This window comes from Manis pentadactyla, chromosome 2, assembly GCF_030020395.1.
Source record: "Manis pentadactyla isolate mManPen7 chromosome 2, mManPen7.hap1, whole genome shotgun sequence".
NCBI lineage: Eukaryota > Metazoa > Chordata > Mammalia > Pholidota > Manidae > Manis > Manis pentadactyla.
This window is the reverse complement of record NC_080020.1, coordinates 36,154,582-36,160,581: the sequence shown is the minus strand read 5'-3', so window position 1 is coordinate 36,160,581 and position 6,000 is coordinate 36,154,582.

The window sequence follows — 6,000 nt, the reverse complement described above, 5'->3', positions numbered from 1 at the left end:
AGTGGCCATTTCTCAACATAAGTATATGAACCAGAATGATCTGGAGATGACTGAACTGAATTTCTTGTTTGCTTATTCATTTCTGAATACTCAGAATATATCTTCTGACATTGGAGTCTAGTATTTACAGATACATAATTTTCACCACATGACCATTTTAGTATTACTGAACATAACTGGACATATTATATATTTTATTTTCAATGAACATTTTACAGAATTAAAGCCTATTTTTATGTCATATAATTCCTTCATTACACTGCCTTTGAAAGCAAATCCCATGGACTATGTTTCTTCATTGCATACATCCTGATTTCAGGAAAGTGAAATGTGTAACATTTTGAACCATGAATACAGAAAAGTTTTTAAAAATTGAAGTAGTTGCACAGTGACAAAGGTATCGTCTTTAAGAATTGGTATTTCTCAAAAGACTAGTTGCTTAATATATATATATATATATATGTAGTCTGTTTTAGGACAAAATAAACGTTGTTAAAAGTAATAGCTGTCTATAATTTAGTCCTATCTGCATTATGATGCCTTCCAAGAAGTCTTTCCAAATGTATTTGTCCCTCCTTTTGAAGGACTTCTGTTGAAGAGTCTTTAGAATGGTATGATGTCTTACTAGAATTATAGCAAATTACAAGCAATAGTCACAGGGGTTGCAATAGTGAGATACATACAAAAATAAAAATGAAAAGTCAGATCTCGATTTTACTAAGGTAGAGGCATTAATTGGCTTTCTCATATTTTTAACTTGAGTCATTATACTTGCCGGATGTATATAGGAAATACATGCAAGTGTTACCAAATAATATTTTCAAAGATGCCTGGAATATTGGGACTGAGCACTCTAATTTCATAGTTCTTCCTTTCCACATAACTTGATCTGTGACTGAGAAAGGTGGTTCTTGACAATTATAGCTATATTTATATAATATTCACTTAAATAATGAATAATTGTTCACATAGTGAAAAATCAGGTTATCAACAGGAAAACAACTTCTTGCCCTAAACTGCAATTTTATTATACCTTCAAAGAAAGAAATTAAATATTAACTTTGTCTCCATGTGGAGATATTTTGTGGTAGGAATAGACACTGTAATTTGTCTGCAGCACAAATATTCCTGTATTGATCACAATCACTCAGTGAATGCCCAGAATCCAAATTACATAAAATTATTTTAGTCAAGATGGAGTCAGTAACAAAACTGTTTAAGCCATAAGGATACTTAGAATATATATGTATACACACGTTCTCTCTCTCTCTTTTACACACATGCACACACACACACACACACACACACACACACACACACACACATAGACACCCACACCCTGATGGTACTTGGAATGTATACATACACATACTCTGATATATCTGGAGATATATATATATCATATACACCACACTTTAATAATAATATAAAGGAGAAAAACAGTGTTAGAAAAAAGATGAGGGTAAAAATCACTATTTCAGATATAAAGGAAATGAAGTTATTTCCAGACTAACAGCTTGGTGATTATAAAGCTTTCATTTTAATTTATTTTCCAAGCTGTCAAGAAAACCATGTTCATGTTATCTTTAAGTGAATGGCATTGCTTGAATATTAACAATTAAGTTGCCTTTAAGAGATGTAAAATGATAGAAATTCAGAGTTTTCTTTTTTTACTATACTTCTGCATTTATTTGCAGATTTTATGAATCTTCATTCAGTAAAAGGTTCACTCATTTACTAAGGTCAATTCAAATATGAAATGAAAAAAGGTTTTTTCTTTTAGCTCTTTTAGAAAAAATTCTAGACTGTGGTGAAAATAATTCATGCCAGGAATTGCATTATCTATAAGATTAATGAATGGGTTAATTTAAGTCAGTATTTTGATATAGTGGCTACCAATTGCATAAGCGCTATTAGTAATGCTATATGATGAGAAGCCCTTGTATATGCAAGCCATAACCACAGAATGCCTCTAGGAAAAGAAAATCAGAATTTTGACTGTGTCTACAAGATGAAGAGAGGAGAAAGACTGGAACATTATATCTATAAACAACCTATGAGATTTTTTTCTCAAATTCTTCTGTTTCCAACTATTCTTTAAACTGTTTCAGCATTTCTTTTAGTATTTGCTGACATTTTAAAGTTTTTTCCAACCTCACAGTATATAATCTCAAAAATATATAAATAAATCAAAAACAGTATAAATGATTTTTAGAGGATTTCTTTTCTCCCCAATCTTCCACAGCTAGTGGCTCAAGAAACACATCAAGAAAAGCTTTGAACAACAGCTTTCAATCTGTATCATAGTGCCATAAATGGTGTTTGATATAACATTATTGCCTCTTTTAAAGTTTATATAAGACATAGAGAAACCATCTACATTATAAATTTAGCTTTGAATACTCGAAAAGAGTTTTAAAAAGTACAGAAATGGAGACAATACATGTTTCCTTTTCCTTTTTCAAAGAGACTGAACAATTTTGCAGTGCTTAGAAGCTAAGAAAAATACTTGTATAAAGGGAAATCTCTGAAGTTCTTGCCTTCCCAGCATGCTTCATGTTTTTGTCAGTAAAATTGAGATATGTGACTAAAGATTTTCTTCCCACTCAGAGGAAAGCAGTTTTCAGATTAGATCTTTGATTTTACCCTAAAATAAGCAATACCCCTTCCCCATGCACATACAAAGGAAAGAACTGTGGAACATTGCTCTAAGCTACTAGAGTTTGTCTGAATCATTTTATCGTATTTTATGTATTCGTTTCTTCTGCAAGTTTTGCCCAGGCTTAGTACCAATTATAATGCAGAACACCATAAAATTAACTAAACTGATACAGAAAGAGTTCAGTGCTATACGAAGCATGGCAACTGACTTGCCATGGAAACTTCAGATAATCACTTGACCACCTGTGCCCTCTATTTTCTTATCCACAAAATCAGAATAATAGTATTTGCTCATGTAGATTTCACTGAGATTCCAAAAGGATCAACTCAGAAAATAGGTTCAAGTGCATTGAAGTGTATAAAGCATGAGGACAACAATAAAATATTATCAATAAAATGATGAAGATAAGTGTAATTTTATAGAATGAATAAACCCACAAATAAAGATATGTCATTTTGCTTTTATAATTAAATTTAGGACAAATTTATCATCTTCCTTCAATTTAATTAAAAACTGATGCATGCACACTGAGATTTATATCAAAAGGGGGTCCTCTAAATTTGTTTAAAATAGGGACATTTCAACAATATTAAGTCTTCCCATCCATGAGTATGGATGTATTTCCATTTATTTGTGTCTTCTTTAATTTCTTTCATAAATATATTATACTTTTCAATGTTTAAGTCCTTCACTTCCTTGGTTAAGTTTATTCCTAAGTGTTTTATTCTTTTTGATAATATTGTAAGTAGAACTGTTTTCTTATTTGATTTAATTTTTATTAAAATATAATTGATAGACAATATTATATTAGCTTCAAGTATACACATGGTGATTGGACAGTTATATACATTATTAAATCATACACCAACTAGTAGAGTTATAATCTGTCAACATAGAAAGATGTTACAGAATTGTTGACTATGTTCTCTAAGCTGTACTTTCATCCCTGTGTTTAATTCATATTAAGATTTTGTGGCTCTTTATCATCTTCACAATTTCACCCACCCACCCCAATTCCTCCCTGAAGGTGACCACTAGTCACTTTTCAGTGATTGTGAGTCTAAAACCACAGTGAAATATTACATCACACCAGTTAGAAAGGCCACTACCCAAAAAGCAAGAAATATCACGTAGGTGAGGATGTGGAGAAAAGGGACCCCTGCTACATTGGTGGGAATGTAAATTGGTATAGCTGCTGTGGAAAGCAGTATGGAGAGTCCCCAGAAAACTAAAAATAGAAATAAAATATGACCCAGTAATTCCATTTCTAGGAATTTACCCAAAGAAAACAAAATCTTGATTCAAAAAGACACATTCACCCCTCTGTTCATTGCCACATTACTTACAATGGCCAAGATATGGAAGGAACATAAATGACCATCAATAGATGAATAGATAAAGAAGAGTGATACATATACACAATGGAACATTATTTAGCCATAAAAAGAAAAATCCTCCCATTTGTGACAACACAGGTGGACATAGAGGGTATTATGCTGAGTTAAATAAGACAGGTGGAGAAAGACAAATACCATATAATTTCACTTATGTGTAGAATTCAAAAACAAAACTAAACTAAATGAACAAAAGAAATAGAATTGTTTTCTTAGTTTCCTTTTCAGATATTTCATTGTTAGTATATAGAAATGCAACTGATTTTTGTATGTTGATTTTGTGCCCTGAAACTTTGCAACTTAAATTTTTATCAACAGAAAAATGGATAAAGAAAATGTGGTATATATGCACAGTATAATATTAATCATATTCAGCCTTTAAAAAAAAAGAAGGGAATCCTACCATTGGCAGCAACATGGATAGACCTGGAAGATATTGTGCAAGTGAGATAAGTCAGTTACAGAAGGACAAATAAGTGCATGATTCCACTTATATGAGATATCTGAAATAGTCAAATGTACACAAGCAGAAAATAGAATGGTGGTTGCCAGGGGATGGGAGGAGAGGAAAATGAGTCGTTCAATGGCTATAAAGTTAGAATTATAGAAGCTGAATAAATTCCAGAGTTCTGCTGTACAACACAGTGCCTATTAACAGTACAGTACCATGCACTTAAAAACTGCTAAGTGGGTAGGTCTCCTGTTAAGGGCCCTTATCACCACAACAATTAAGAAATGAAGGAAAAAAAGAAAGAAAAGAGACAATAGGAAGCATTTGGAGGTGACGAATATATTCAAAACTTTGATTGTGGTGATGTTATCACCAATGTAGGCATGTGTCCAAACTCATCCAACTATCTGACTAAGTATTTGCAGTTCTTTTGTATATAAATTGTACCTCAGCAAAGCTGCAAAAATAAAACGAGTAAACAGACACACACAGACACGAACACACACTAATATACTAGATATACTGTGGATCTGTTGCACCATGCAAAAAATAAATAAATATGTAATCCATTATTACATATTATTGATGCTACCTTCCAAAACTCTTTCCAAATAATTTGAGAATTGCATTGACTTGAGAAAGAAAAACAACTAAAGTAAATTAAAAATAATCTTTTAACAAGTCTTTCAGGAAAAGTTGTTTTATGACTCATTCTTTTTCATATGGAGGCATGTAAGTTGAATTAGGTAAATATTAGATTATGGACATAATCGCTTGAAAGAAATATTCTGTTCAGCCTTGCTTAGGTTTATTTGCTCTGTTCATTAAAGTGTTAGTATTTCAAATTTCTTTAAATTATTTCAAATTTCTGGACTTATCTTCTGAGCAACTGCACTCAGAAGTTGATTTATTAAAAAAGGAATACTTTTAATAAATACTTGATTTATTAAAAAGGGAATCAGGCAAGCACAATTATAGTGTTTCACAGGAGTACAGAATTATGCTAAAACACACAAGGAAATGATTTTGGCACTTAACAAATGGAGGAACATTTTCATCTATTGATTAATACTCCTAAAAGATATTAAGCATTTATTTTCTAGAGGTGGCATCACAGTAAGTATGAAAAGTGGACTTTAGTTTCTTGCATCATTTAAGTAAGAAATACTTAATACCACTGATTTGTTGAGCTCAAAGCTCCTTGCTAGCTAATTAGTTATAACCTGACGGCTTTTACTTTTACCAACTAAGTATATTGTCTTTCCTTATAAGAGCCTGGGATGGTTATTACTTTAAGGTGGGGTAGATTCATTATTGGCAACCTCTTGTCATTCTGATTATGCACATATTCTGGTCAGGATTTATCAGCTGGGCCATCTTCATGCTGTAGATAAGCACTCTGGCTGGTGATTGGCTGCACATATCCCATTATTAACATAAATGGCATTTGTTCAGGTATCAGAAACATTGTCTGGTCCAGGAGGCATCCCTCT